Raw genomic sequence first — 16,317 nt, forward strand, 5'->3', positions numbered from 1 at the left:
TGGGGGGAAAGCAGTGTGGGGGTGGGGAAGGGGTGGTGTGATGAACTGGGAGATTGGGATTGACATCTATACACTGATGTGTATAAAATGGATGACTAATAAGAACATGCTGTATAAAAAAATAAATAAAATTCCACAAAAAAAAAGCACTAATTCTATTCATGAGGGCTTCACCCTTATGATCTAATCACCTTCCAAAGACCCCACCTCCAAATACCGTCACATTGGGGATTAGTTTTCAATATATGAAAGGGGGCGTGGAGCAGACAAAAACAGTCAGTCTACAGCAAATATCAACCAGCTATTATAGAAGAAACAAACAAAATGAGGTGTCAGCAAGGATATGGAGAAATTGGAACCTTTATACATTTCGGGTGGGAATGTGAAATGGTGCAGCTGCTATGCAAAACAGTACGGCAGTTCCTCAAAAAAGTAAAAATAGGCGGGGCAGGCCGGAGTGTGTTGGGAGTGGGCCCCGAGGCCCGAGCCGCGGGACCCGAGCAAAGGCCGCGCCGAGGTATCAGGGCCCAGCCCGGCTGCCCTAGCCGCCACCATGGGCATCAAATTTTTAGAAGTTATCAAACCTTTCTGTGCAGTTCTACCAGAAATTCAGAAACATGAAAGGAAAATCAAGTTTGGAGAGAAGGTACTACGGACTGCTATAACTCTCTTCCTCTTCTTAGTATGTTGTCAGATACCACTATTTGGAATCATGTCATCAGATTCTGCAGATCCTTTCTACTGGATGAGAGTTATTCTTGCATCCCACAGAGGAATGTTAATGGAATTGGGTATCTCCCCAGTTGTAACATCTGGTTTGATTATGCAGTTGTTAGCTGGAGCCAAAATCATTGAAGTTGAAGATACACCCAAAGATAGAGCCCAGAGTTGGAGATACACCCAAAGATAGAGCCCTATTCAATGGAGCCCAGAAACTATTTGGTATGATCATTACCATTGGGCAAGCCATTGTGTATGTCATGACGGGCATGTACGGGGATTCCGCTGACATGGGTTCTGGAATCTGTCTCCTTATCATCATTCAGTTGTTTGTTGCTGGTTTGACTGTGCTGCTGTAAGATGAGCTGCTACAGAAGGGTTACAGCTTGGGGTCTCGGATTTCCCTCTTTATTGCCACCAACATCTGTGAAACCATTGTCTGGAAGGCCGTTAGTCCTACTACCATTAACACTGGCAGAGGTACCGAGTTTGAGGGTGCAGTCATAGCTCTCTTTCACTTACTGGCCCCCAGGATAGCAGCATTATTCACAATAGCCACAAGGGAGAAGCAACCCAAATGTCTATTGATGGATGAATGGATAGAACAAAATATAGTATATACATACAATGGAATATTATTTAGCCTTAAAAAGGATGAAAATTCTAACATATGCTATAACATGGATGAACTTTGACAGCATTATACTAAGTGAAATAAGCCAGTCACAAAAGGACAACTGTATGACTCCACTTACATAAGGGATCTAGAGTAGTCAAATTCACAGAGTAGAAAGTAGAATGGTGATTGCCAGGGACTTGAGGCAATGGAGAATGGAGAGTTAGGGTCTAATGGGTAGAGAGTTTCAGCTGGGGAAGAGGAAAAAGTTCTGGAATGGATGATGGTGATGAATGCACAATGTAAATGTACTTAATGCCACAGAACTTTACAATTAAAACTGGTTGAAATGGTAAATTTTACATTATGTATATTTTGCCACAATAAAAATCCAGGTCTAGGTAGTTTCCTGCCACCTTTTTCAGGGAACCAAAGGAGGGCACAACATCACATCTATGGTATTCTTGCTAAAACTCATAATCTGAGGAAACCCAAAATAAGGAACATTCAACAGCTGTCCTACACAATACCGTAGCCACTTGCCACATATAGCTATTTTAATTAAAATTAAATAAAATGTAAAATTCATTTGTTATAAAGCAGAAACTAACACACCATTGTAAAGCAATTATACTCCAATAAAGATGTAAAAAAAAAAAAAGTAAAATTCAGTTCCTCATCCCCACTAGCCACATTTCAAATGCTATTTTCATGTGGCTAATGACTATCATATTGGACAGCATAGATATAGAGTATTTCTATCATCACAGAAAGTTCTATTGGCCAGTTTTTTTAAAGTTGTATTGGACAGCACTGATCTATAGAATAACTCTCCAAAAATGTGAAGGACATGAAAGACAAGGAAAGACTGAGGAACTGCTCCAGATTAAAGGAGAATAAAGAAACATAACAACTAAAAGCAATGTGGGATTCTGGGTTGGATCCTGAAACTGAAAAAGGACATCAGTGGGACAAATGATGAACTCTTACTAAGGCCTTTGGATTAGTTAATATTCTATTACGGTTAATTTTCTGGTTTTGGTCATTGTACTGTGGTTACGTAAGATGTAAACATTTGTATTATTTTTGCAACTGTTTCGTAAGTCTGAAATTATTTGAAAATGAAAATTTTTAAGTGAAATTTAAAAATCATCTTTTGACTCTATCCAGCTATTTATATTATCTTTCACTGTTGACTGCATCCCACCCTATTTCATGAATAAAATTTATTGATCATTGTGCATTTATTAGGGGAAAGGCAAGTCCAGAGAGTGATCTATACCACAGGTCGCCCCCCGCTCTATTGAGGTCCTAGGAGGCCCCCTCACCAGTAAAGTTCATCCCCAGGCAGGTGGCCCATGTCTCCAGACCAGTGCTCCAAGGAAGGCTGTGGCTCACATGCTATGACTCAGCAACCACCAGCTCATGTTTCCCCCCAGAGACCAAAGTCAGGCCCAAAGATAGTGCCAGAGGGCCCCAAAAATGTACATGTTCAAATGTCTAAGTTCCTTCAGGGGACTCTCCAAACTGAAAAACAAAATATAATCCCTGCCTTTACAACCTCATTTCAAGTAATAAGTTTTTAAATTGTTATTCTTTAAACTATTTTATTTTTTCACACTGTCAACTTTATTATGAAAAGTTAATACATGCTTATAAAGTTAGTATGGGGAAAAACAGAAATGTTTGAGAAAGAAAACCAAAATTCATACTTATAATCCACCACCCAGAAAAAACTACTGGTAACACTTTGGTGTCTTTTCTTCTAGTATTTTCTCTTCTACAGTGCCGGATCTGAGTCCTCTGGCTTCCTGGAATCACCCTTGCCTCGCCCAGCCACATGGGAAGGACATAAAAGGGTCTGGTCTGGTATGAGTCCACCTTACCTTTCAGGGGTCTCAGGAGGAGGAAGGGACTTGGTCTGTATCAGCTCATGGGTCCGATCCCTGCTGCAGCCAGCGCCTCTGGGGCTATCCAGCCCCCTATGGTCAGTGTGGCCTCACCAACCTCAGGACATTGTGTTACTCAACACCTGCCACTCAGGGGCTGCCATCCTGCCCTTCCTTTCTGAGAACTACTGACATAAGTTGCTTGGCAACAGACATTTACTTGCAGTTTGGGGAAAAACAGGGAAATGAGTGCATGGGTAGGACATGCCTTCAAAGTTAGATATTGGAGTTCCTAAAATTCACACACCTCCCCCAACGCAGAAGGCCATTCCCTGGCCACATCCCTCCAAGACCCCAGCTTCCTGCCACACTTATTGGTGCCTGACTTGCTTTCAGGCCCTCTTGCTGTCTCTTTTCCTAGGGCCCCTCCCCCAGGATCTGGAGCTCAGTGCAGAAAACAGAAATCACTGTAGGTATTATGTGCACAAAACGTTTTTGTTTCTTGAAGCATGATTTACATTTCGTGAAATACATCCATTTTAACTGTGAAAATTGATTACTTTTTATCCAAGTAAATACCTGTGTAACCAGCTCCTAGATCAAGATCTAGGATATTTCCATCTCCCCAGAAAGTTCCCTTGTACTCCTTTTTCAGTCTCCATCCTCACTCACTATTCTGATTCCATCATCATTGTTTAGTTTTGCCTGATCTTGAATTTAATATAAATGGAATCATATAATACATACTGTTTTGTCTCTGGCATCTTTTACACAACATTGTTGACATCCATCTATGTTGTTCCGTGTGTCAGGAATTTCTCTTTCATTGCTGAGCAGTATCCCATTATATGAATATATCACAATTTGTTTATTTATTCTACTTTTAGTGGAATATTCAGCCTTTTCGGGGTTTAGGCTATTAGGAATAAAGCTGCTATGAACATTCACATATAAGTCTTTTTGTGGAGTTATGCACACATTTAAAAATTGGTGAACAAGAGGGTAGGGTATGTTTAGCTTTATTAGAAGCTTCCAACCAATTCTCCAAAGTGGTTGCACCACTTTATACTACCACCAGCAAGTATATCGATGGATCCAGGTTCTCCAGCACAGTCCTCTTCTTCACTAACACTTGACAGAGTCAGTTTTTTCACAGGAAGGAATTTCATACAGGGAATTAGTTGGTGCAAAATGGTGAGGGGGAATGGAGAAGCAGGAGTCAGAAGGCTGCCACTGGAGTAACTGAGTTCAACAGCACATTACCATAACCGTGGTCAGAACTGAGGAGGCCACTGCTGCCACCCTCAGCTCCACATGGCTCTGTCTCAACATCTGGTTGATGCAGGAATATGCTAAGTCCGGCTGAGACTGGCTCTAGACCTTGCATCTCTGTGTCCTTGCTGTCAGCATAAGTGACAGCAGGAAGATGGCCTCTGCCCCCCACCCCCAATCTCTGGTGGGGCATCTAATTGTCAGACCTTAATACTCATAACTCTAGCTGCAAAAGAATCCAGGAGGGACTTCCCTGGCGATTCAGTGGTTAAGACTCCACACTCCCAATGCAGGGGGCACGAGTTCGATCCCTGGTCGGGGAACTAAGATCCCACATGCTGCACAGCGTGGCCGAAAAAAAAAAATCTGGGAAATGCAGTTTCTTACTTTCTAGCCTCTGTCCAACATAGGAAAACACTCCAGAAGGAGGCAGAGGGAGCCAGTTGCATCAGTTGGCTTTTGCTGAGTAAAAAAGCTACCCCAGGGACTTCCGTGGTGGCACAGTGGTTAAGAATTCGCCTGCTAATGCAGGGGACACGGGTTCAAGCCCTGGTCCAGGAAGATCCCACATGCCGCGGAGCAGCTGGGCCCGTATGCCACGACTGCTGAGCCTGCGCTCTACAGCCCGTGAGCCACAACTAGAGAAAGCCTGTGCGCAGCAATGAAGACCCAACACAGCCTAAAATAAATTAAAAAAAAAAAAAAAAGCTACCCCAACATGTAACAGACTAAAATAGCAACCACTTATTTAGCTCACAATTCTGTGGGTTGGTGATTTGGGGCTGGGCTTAGCTAGGTAGTTCTCATCTTATCTGAGCTCACTCATGACTTTGAAGTCAGTTGCCAATTCTGTTGGGAACTGACTGGCCTAGGATGGGCTCAGCTGAGATGGATCATCTCTGCCCATGTGGTCTCTCATCCGCCAGCAGGCCAGCCTAGGCTTGTTTTCATGATGGCTGGGCAGGTTTCCATGAAAGAGCAAAATGCTCTTTAGGCCTAGGCTCCAAATGGTACATCATTTCTGCCACATTCTATTGACCAAAGCAAGTCACAAGGCTAGTCCAGATTCAAGGGGAGTGGAAATAGACTCCACCTCATCCAGAAGGTGAGGTAAATTCACACTGCAAGGGTGTGATTAAACGGTGGGTTGAAAAGTCAGGGTAATCTACCACACTAGTCCACAGCCCCCACCATGCCTCCCACTTCTGGAACTAGCTAGCAAATCCCAAGTACTCGGATCCTTTTTTTGGGCAAAGCAACAAGATTCCCTGTACCTTCCCTTTTCTGTCCCTTTATTTTATCCTGTTTCTTAGGTTCCTTAACTTTATTTTCTAAATCTTCTAATTAATTTTTAATGTAAGGAATAACATTGAGAACTCATTCTTGTTATCTGTTCTTCCTGGTTTTGCTTTATGGATGTGATATCTTTCTGAAGCTAATTACTAAAGAGAGCAATTAGAAAGCCTTCTTAAAAAAAAAAAATCTTTTATGTTCCCTGCATGGTTTTCCTCTGAAACCATTTCTTGCTGTTTATTTAGTTTCTCTTTTATGTTGTAGGCTTTCCCCAAATGTCTGGTGAACTTTGTTCACATTAAGAGTGAGGCAATAAAAAGCATGAAGGAAGTTCTGCACACATCCACTGGTTGGCTTGTTTCTGAAAGGGCCATATGGGGACTGGCCTGTGGAAGAGCCCTACAGGCCAGAACATGAGGGTCTCACACATGGGGCTGTTCTGTTTCTTTCGAACATGAGCACTTAACTTGGTTTGGGCCAGTGACTCCTTGGGCTGTCTGGTAAAGTCCGTAGGCCAGAACAATGTTTTTAAAGGCATTTAAAGATACATAGGGTTACAAAGAAACAAAACAAAACAAAACCCAATACTGAAATACATTAAAGTATTAAACAAATGTTTCAGTAAATAAATATGTAAATAGTGTCATGCAAAGATGATAATCTGAGGTATCTGCATCAATTCTATAATGATACTAAAACACCCAAAATTTCTTTTGGTGACCAAGTATCAGATCCTGCTAATAGCATTGTCACTTGTAGCCAACATTTTAAAAGGGAGGAAATTACAAAAGGCACACTTTAGGGGAGAGGTGACAGATGTGTTGATTATCTTGATTGTGGTGACTGTTTCATGAGTATATACATACGTCAAATCTCATCAAATTGTACACTTTAAATATGTGTAATGTTGGGTAAATACGGAATCCTACCAACAGAAAGACCTTTATGCACCAACACAGAGGGGAGAGAAAACACTATTATTGAAAATGCAATCAGTTTAAACCATGCAGGTACTTCACAATACACTACAAAGTCTCAGCAGCATTTCATACATTTTATATAATAAAGTAGAACAAAGAACAATTAAAACTTAATTTCAGATAGTAATTAGTGAAAAAGATGCATTTTTTTCCCCATCTGAATTGCAGAATCCCATGAATTCTATCCATGAATCCCTTGAAAGTCTGTGGCTTCCAAGTCCCATCATTGTCCCAATAATGCCCAGACAATAACAATTTTTTCCTGATTCAGTATCCAACTTTGATCACCCATTGCTTTGAGTTGTCATGTTTTTTGATCTCCTTTAATCTGAAGCAGTTCCTCGGCCTTTCACTGCCTTGGTATTTTTAAAGACTGCAGGTCAGAATTTTCCTCTATTTGGGTTTGTTTGGTTTCATCCTCCTGATCAGATTCAAGTTAAACTTTTTTTTTTGCAGTACGCAGGCCTCTCACTGTGTCCTTCCTGCACATCAGGAGGCACAGGATGTCCATTTGTCCCATTACTGGGGATGTTCACTTCGATCACTTGATAAACTGGGTGCCCTCCAGTTTCTCCACGATAGATTTACTATTTCCTCATTTGTAACTAATAACTAATTCACTGAAAGGCTACATAAAAGTCCTGTTCCTCATCAATCTTTCACTGACTGGTTTTAGCATCTCAGTAGATTTCATAGATCTTCTTTGTATAGACACAATGTATTTCTAATTATGTCGGATCCTAGGTATTTTGTATTTTTGTCTTTATCCTGAATGAGATCTTGTCTTTCATTATATGTACTAACTCATTATTCATGGACATAGGAAAGTTATTTTTACTGATCATTTTGTTATCGACCACCTACCTTAGGACCTCTCCGGATCAGAGAAGGCTCCTCTTGCCCAGGACTTACTTTTTGATTTTTTGTTTTTTGCGGTACGCGGGCCTCTCACAGGCTCTGGACGCGCAGGCTCAGCGGCCATGGTTCACGGGTCCAGCCGCTCCGTGGCATGTGGGATCTTCCCGGACCGGGGCATGAACCTGTGTCCCGTGCATCAGCAGGCGGACTCTCAACCACTGCGCCATCAGGGAAGCCCTGTTTTTTGTTTTTTAAGATTTTTTTTTTTAATTATCATTTATTTTTGGCTGCGTTGGGTCTTCGTTGCTGAGCGCGGGCTTTCTCTAGTTGTGGCGAGTGGGGGCTACTCTTCGTTGTGCTGCACGGGCTTCTCATTGCAGTGGCTTCTCTTGTTACGGAACGTGGGCTCTAGACGCGCAGGCTTCAGGAGCTGTGGCTCGTGGGCTCTAGAGCGCAGGCTCCATAGTTGTGGCACATGGGCTTAGTTGCTCTGAGGTATGTGGGATCTTCCCGGACTAGGGCTTGAACCCACGTCCCCTGCACTGGCAGGCAGATTCTTAACTGTGCCACCAGGGAAGCCCCTTACTTTGTTTTTATCACATGGATATTACAGGGCCACATGAGCCAGAGACCTATCAAAGGGTTTTAATGTCCTTTTGCTTCTGATTAAGTATCAATTACAAACAATGCCCAGATAGTAAATGCTCTGCTCCCAGCTCTAGCTGAAGGTGGAATCTCTGCTGGTCCAAAGGCTTCTGGGCCCTCAAGCTTGTGTGGCTTGTATAACTAGGATGGATAAAGCCGTCTCCAGGTGACTTTCAGAAAGAGCAGGAGTTCTGACCACTTTTTTACTCACATTTCCTAGGGGCAGAAATCATAGGCCTGTAGTAACAGCCAATCATAATTCTAACCTCTTTCAGAACACTGAGGGGAAAGATCATTCTTATTCATTAATAGAAATGTGAAAGCAAGCCAGTGTAACTCATAACTTCTGAACACAGAGGGCCTTGCAGCAGGAAACTTGCAGATGCTACATGATGTTTCCTTTGCTGCAACAAGCAGCTTATCACCTGGGAAAGGGACTTGTGATCCTGGGCAGTACCTACCTTGAGAGATAACACAGTCTATTGTTTCTATCTGCTTCCCAGGAGAAAGAAAAAGTTGTTACTTGGTGATGTTGCAGAATCCTTGGCCCCAAGGGGCTTCTATAAACCACCTATTCATTCATGCATTCATTCATTCAATATGAATTCATTCATTCACCTGGCCTGCTATGTGCCAAGGTGTTAAGTATAATGTAGAAAACAAGAGACAATATAAACCCTCTTGGAGATTATAATCTGATGGGAAAAAGAAACATTAAACTATAAAACACACAAATAAACACATATAATGGGGGTGGGGTGAAGAAAGCTATTAAAAATTAGTACAGGATCTTCCCTGACAGTCCAGTCGTTAAGACCCCGCGCTTCCACTGCAGGGGGTGCAGGTTCAGTTCCTGGTCAAGGAACTAAGATCCTGCATGGCACGCAGTGCAGTAAAAAAAAAAAAAAAAAAGATACAATAATGTAAAAGTGTACTTAATGCCACTAAATTATACATTTAAAAATGGTTACAATGGTCAATTTTATGTTATGTATATTTCACAATAAAAAGAAGAAGGAGGGCTTCCCTGGTGGCGCAGTGGTTGAGGGTCCGCCTGCTGATGCAGGGGACGCGGGTTCATGCCCTGGTCCGGGAAGATCCCGCATGCTGTGGAGCGGCTGGGCCCGTGAGCCATGACTACTGAGCCTGCATGTCCGGAGCCTGTGCTCCGCAACGGGAGAGGCCACAGCAGTGAGAGGTCCGCGTACTGCAAAAAAAAAAAAAAAAAAAAGAAGAAGAAGGAAAAACAGTTTTTAGTAAAAAAGAAATAATAATAATAAAGCAGAAGGGAGCAACCTGGAAGTTGATGGGAAGCCAAGGACCAGGGGGAACTAGGAGTGAGAAGACCCCCTTGGGGGGAATGGTCAAGAGACTGAGGGAACACAAGTGTCTAACAATCAATCTTAAGTTTTTTGCTCTGTGATTCTGTAACTCTCCTCTATCCCCCTAAACTTTAGTAAAAGTCTGCTATACCCAGATACCTGATTCTTTGGGGGCCTGCTATGTGCCAAGTGTTAAGTATAATGTAGAAAACAAGAGACACAATATAAAAGAGCATGTATTCTTAGCAGACACATCAGGGCAGAGAGAAGGGAGGAGCCACATGCACTGAGACCCAAGTGAGAAGGACAATGCCGCAAAATCAGAAGATGAGAACAAGTGATGGCCAGGAGACATATGATGTGCTGGGGCAGTACCGAGTATCCCACTTCAGGCAGGATGAGGACTCAAGCAACTGGTATTGGAATACTGAAGGATGGGCCAGCTCCACAGGGGTGGAAGACCTCAAACCACCCAGAAGGCAGAGATCTGAATCACATGGGTGAACCTCATGAACTTCATAGCCTGCAGGCTCTCTCCTATGTTAAGCTAAACTGAGTCCAGGGGTGCCATTGTGATGCAGTTCCTATCTCACTGAAATACAAGATTCATCTTCAGGGCATGCTTTTTCTTTTCCTGCTTCCTGGGATCTGCCATGTTCAGGGGATTATGGGGGAAAAAAGAAAGCTATGGATGACAGGCAAAGGAGAGCCAAGTAGTGCATAACTGGCATACCTGAAAGGAACAAAAACAATGAAATACAATAGCTATTTAAAAATAGAATTCAGGAAAATGTTTCTAAAATAAAAAAGGATTTCAATATACATTTGAAAAAAACAATATACTAAAATATATAGTCTAGTAATATTACTAGAAAACAAAGAATCTTTGGGGCACCCAGGCAAAAAGAGCAAGTATAAAGGCTCCAAAAAAAATGTTTTTTAACATATAAGAACTCAGGAATATTGTTCTTAGGAAATTGTACAAAAATAGGGAATCAGAGAGGAAGAAAAAAAAAATGGGGCTTCCCTGATGGCACAGTGGTGGAGAGTCCGCCTGCCAATGCAGGGGACACGGGTTCGTGCCCCAGTCCGGGAAGATCCCACATGCCACGGAGCAGCTGGGCCCGTGAGCCATGGCTGCTGAGTCTGCACGTCCGGAGCCTGTGCTCCACAACAGGAGAGGCCACAACAGTGAGAGGCCCACGTACCGAAAAAAAAAAAAAAGAAAGTAGATTTTCTAGAAAATATCAACAGTGAAAATACTAAATGTCAGAACCCCTGTAGGATACAGCTAAAGCAGCAGTCAGAGGAAAATTCATAACTTAAACACTAATACCAATTTTTCTTTTCTTTTGGCCACTCTGCACAGCATGTGGGATCCTAGTTCCCCCACCATGGATCGAACCTGCACCCCCTGCAGTGGAAGTACTGAATCTTAATCACTGGACTGCCAGGAGAAGTCCGCTAATACCAATTTTGTAAAAAAGACTGAAAATAGAAGAATTAATAAGCACCCTTAAAGAGTTATAGATAAACCAAATAAAAGCAGAAGGAAGGACTTAATGAAAATAAAAGCACAGATTAATGAGTTAGACTTCCCTGGTGGCACAGTGGTTAAGAATCCGCCTGCCAATGCAGGGACATGGGTTCGAGCCCTGGTCCGGGAAGATCCCACATGCTGCGGAGCAACTAAGCCCGTGAGCCTGCGCTCTACAGCCTGCGAGCCACTACTACTGAAGCCCGCGTGCCACAACTACTGAAGCCCGCATGTCTAGAGCCTATGCTCCGCAGCAAGAGAAGCCACCTCAATGAGAAGCCTGCGCAATGCAAGGAAGAGTAGCCCCCACTCACCACAACTAGAGAAAGCCCACACACAGCAACAAAGACCCAACACAGCCAAAAATAAAGAAACAAAATACATTTATAAAAACAAAAAAAAGAATCCGTCTGCCAATGCAGGGGACGCGGGTTCCAGCCCTGGTCTGGGAAGATCCCACATGCCACAGAGCAACTAAGCCCATGTGCCACAACCACTGAGCCTGCGTTCTAAAGCCCGCCAGCCACAACTACTGAGCCTGCACGCCACAACTACTGAAGCCTGCACGCCTAGAGCCCTGCTCCGCAACAAGAGAAGCCACCACAATGAGAAGCCTGCACACCGCAACGAAGAGTAGCCCCCGCTAGCCGCAAGTAGAGAAAACCCGCGTGCAGCAACGAAGATCCCAATGCAGCCAAAAATAAATAAATAAATTTATTTATTTTTTAAAAGTTGAATGATTAACACTTAGATGCTCATTTTATAATTCTAAGCACTTTTTTAATGTGAACTGTTTCACAGTAATTTTTAGTTTGCTAAATGAACTACAATATATCCACACAATGGATAAGAATAAAGAAAGAATAATAATACTATGTACTGCTATAAAAAGATCTCCAAGGTACATTGTTAAATGAAACAAACAAGTGCAGAATCCTATATATAGTAGGCAATCTATTGTGTAAGAAAACCGTGCAAGCAGGAAGTAGAATAAAAATACACGTACGGGACTTCCCTGGTGGCACAGTGGTTAAGAATCCGCGTGCCAATGCAGGGGACACGCGTTTGCGCCCTCATCTGGGAAGATCACACGTGCCATGGAGCAACTAAGCCCGTGCGCTGTAACTACTGAGAGCCATGTGCCACAACTACTGAAGCCCACGCACCTAGAGCCCATGCTCCGCAACAAGAAAAGCCACCGCAATGAGAAGCCCGCGCACTGCAGAGAAGAGTAGCCCCTGCTTGCCGCAACTAGAGAAAGCCCATGCGCAGCAACAAAGACCCAACGCAGCCAAAAAAAGTACGTATTTGCTTATATTTGTATAAAGAGAGATAGAAAGATATGTAGGAAACCTAGAAGGCTATTATACATTAGGGCAGAGGGGGAAACAGGGTAGATGAGGACAGAGGCAGGACCAAGTTTTTCAGTAAAAACATTTTTATCATTTTGATTTCTAAACCATGTTACCTGTTTAGAAAACGAAATTTAATTAAAACAATAAACATTTAAAAAATTCAAGTAGAAATTAACAACATTGTAAAGCAACTATACACCAATAAAAATTGATTTAAATAAATAAATAAATTTTAAAATAAATAAAAATTCAAGGCTGGCCCAAATGGATTCACTGGTAGTCTGCCAAACATTTAGGGAAGAAAATATACCAATTTGCTAAAATCTTTTCCTGAAGATATAGAAGCAGAGGAAATACTTCCTCATTCCATGAGGCCAGCATTACCATAATACCAAAACCAGACAAAGGTATACAGGGAAACTGCAGACCAATATCACTCATGAACACAGATGCAAAAGCCCTCAACAAAATATTAGAAAATAAAATCCAACAATATGTAAAGAATTATACACCATGACCAAGTGGGATTTATCCCAGGTATGCAAGGCTGGCTCAACATCTGAAAATTAATTAATGGCATCACATCAACAGACTGAGGAAGAAAAATCACATGATCATACCAATAGATACAGGAAAAGTATTTTACAAAATCCAACATCCATTCATAATAAAAACGCTCAGCAAACTAGAAATAGAGGGGAACTTCCTCAACCTGATAAAGAACATCTACAAAAACCTACAGGAAACATCATATTTCAATGGTGAGAAACTAGAAGCTTTCCCACTAAGATCAGCAAAAAAGCAAGGATGTCTCGTCTCACCACTCCTTTTCAAATTGTACTGGAAGTCCTAATTAATGCAATAAGATCAAAAAAAAAAAAAAAAGAAAGAAAAGGTAAGTAAATTGGGAAGGAAGAAATAAAACCATATCTGTTAGCAGATGACATGACTGTCTATGCAGAAAATCTGAAAGAATCAACAAAAAAACTCTTGGAACTAATAAACAATCATAGCAAAGTTGTAGGATATAAGGTTAATATGCAAAAATCATTCCCTTTCCTCTATATCAACAATGAAGACATGGAATTTGAAATTAAAAATATATTACCATTGCAGCCACTATGGAAAACAGTATGGAGGTTCCTCAAATACTAAAAACAGAGTTGCCATATGATACAGCAATCCCACTCCTGGGCATATATCCGGAAAAGAGAAAACTGTAATCTGAAAAGATACATGCACCCCAACGTTCATAGCAGCACTACTGATTTATTTATTTATTTATTTTAAATTTTTGTTTATTTTTGGCTGCACTGGGTCTTCGTTGCTGCGTGCGGGCTTTCTCTAGTTGCAGAGAGCAGGGGCTACTCTTCCTTGCAGTACACGTGCTTCTCACTGCGGTGACTTCTCTTGTTGCAGAGCACAGGCTCTAGGCACACAGGCTTCAGTAGTTGTGGCTCACAGGCTCTAGAGCGCAGGCTCAGTAGTTGTGGAACACAGGCTTACTTGCTCCGCGTCATGTGGGACCTTCCTGGACCAGGGCTCGAACCCATGTCCCCTGCATGGGCAGGCAGATTCTTAACCACTGCACCACCAGGGAAGTCCCCAGCAGCACTATTTATAATAGCCAAGACACAGACGCAACCTAAATGTCTATCAACAAATGAATGGATAAAGAAGATGTGGTATATATACATACAATGGAACACTACTCAGCCATAAAAAAGAAGGAAATAATGCCATTTGCAGCAACATGGACGGACCTAGAGATTATCATACTAGGTGAAGTAAGTCACAAAGAGAAAGACAAGTACTATATGATATCACTTATATGTGGCATCTAAAATATGACACAAATGAACTTACTTACAAAACAGAAATAGACTCATAGACATAGAGAACAGACTTGTGGTTGCCAAGGGGAAGAGGGGGTGGGGAAGGGATAAATTAGGACTCTGAGATTAGTAGGTACAAACAACTATAAATAAAATAGATAAACAGCAAGGTCCTACTGTATAGCACAGGGAACTATACTCAATATCCTGTAATAAGCCATAATGGAAACGAATATGTATATATATGTATAAACGAACCACTTTGCTATACACCAGAAACTAATGCAACATTGTAAATCAACTATACATCAATACTAATAAAAAATACATTACTGGGTTTCCCTGGTGGCGCAGTGGATAAGAATCCGCCTGCCAATGCAGGGGACATATGTTCAAGCCCTGGTCCAGGAAGATCCCACATGCCTCGGAGCAACTATGCCCGGGTGCCACAACTACTGAGCCTGTGCTCTAGAGCCCGCGAGCCACAACTACTGAAGCCCGCACGCCTAGAGCCCGTGCTCCGCAACAAGAGAAGCCACCACAATGAGAAGCCCGTGCACCTCAACGAAGAGTAGCCCCACTCAGTGCAACTAGAGAAAGCCCGCATGAAGCAACGAAGACCCAACACAGCCAAAAATAAATAAAAATTTTTAAAAATTAAAAAAAAAATACATTACTGGGCTTCCCTGGTGGCGCAGTGGTTGAGAGTCTGCCTGCCGATGCAGGGGACACGGGTTTGTGCCCTGGTCTGGGAAGATCCCACATGCTGCAGAGCGGCTGGGCCTGTGAGCCATGGCCACTGAGCCTGCGCATCCAGAGCCTGTGCTCTGCAACGGGAGAGGCCACAATGGTGAGAGGCCCGCGTACCGCAAAAAAAAAAAAACATTACTATTAACACCCCCAAAAATGAAATACTTAGATATAAATCTAACAAAATGTGTACAAGATCTCCTTAAGGAAAACTACAAAACTATGATGAAAGAATCAAAGAACTAAATAAGTGGTGAGATATTCCCTGTTCATGGATAGAAGACTCAATATTGTCAAGATGTCAGTTCTTCCCAACTTCATCTTAATCTATTCAATGCATTCCCAATCAAAATCCTAGCAAGTCATCTTATACCATGCATAGCACCTAGCAGAGTGTCAGGGCCAAGGCAGGCTCGATGAAAGTGAAGCAAGCATAAGAAGTTGTGGTGGAAACCCGGCTCAGAGGTACTGGGGCAAAAGTGGGAATATAAAGAAAGGGCACTGGGCAAACTCGATTAAAGAAACCCAGGTACTAACTGGGCATCTGGAACCACGGAAACCAGGGGCTCAGTGGCCTCAGGGAAGGATCTCACTCTCTGCCATTCTCTGTGTATCAGTTTCCTCTACTTGATGGGAGGAAGTAGCCTCACCTCAAGCCTCACCACAAGCCTCACCTAACCCCAATTTCCCACAGCTTCTAGGGGAATAGGGTCTCACCCTCTTCCTCAAGTTCAGTTTGAAAAATAGGCAGAAAGGTTTCAGACCACCCAAGCTTGAGCCCTTCAACCAAAGTCAGAGGGGCCTGTTCTTGTGAGAATACAGCCACTCGGCAAGGACCACCAGCCTGGAGTGAGGGGAGTAGCAGGCCAAGAAAGCAGACTTTACAGGGCAGGGGTGTCCCACTGGGGGCCTCTGGGACATTTCCAGTGGCACAGCTTGCCACAAATACAGACTGAGGTCCCTTTAGTGCTTCAAGGTCAGAGGGTGATTTGTGGCACCCTAGGATGGAGAAGGTGGCCTTGTCCTAGTAGTGATGGTGGTGACGGAAGGCATGGCATGGCTGATAGCCTTCACTGCAGAATTGGAAGGGCAAAACTCCAATCACAGATGCTGCCTCCAAAGTGAGTGTGGGTGGGTTCTTCCTGGGTGCCGAAGGGCAACTAATACTTGGCAAACATGAGACCAGGCCCACACCTGCACACTGACCACCTAGGAGGAGGCCTGTTCTGCCCATGCAAGAAAGCC

At 42.8% G+C, this 16,317-nt stretch overlaps 1 pseudogene; it reads left to right on the top strand.

Moving 5' to 3' along the window:
* Window positions 1–550: 550 nt before the first annotated feature.
* Window positions 551–3,417, top strand: LOC112398464 (protein transport protein Sec61 subunit alpha pseudogene; annotated as a pseudogene).
* The last annotated feature ends 12,900 nt before the right edge of the window (window positions 3,418–16,317 follow it).

Source organism: Neophocaena asiaeorientalis, unplaced genomic scaffold, assembly GCF_003031525.2.
Source record: "Neophocaena asiaeorientalis asiaeorientalis breed wild unplaced genomic scaffold, Neophocaena_asiaeorientalis_V1.1 scaffold82, whole genome shotgun sequence".
Taxonomy (NCBI): Eukaryota; Metazoa; Chordata; class Mammalia; order Artiodactyla; family Phocoenidae; genus Neophocaena; species Neophocaena asiaeorientalis.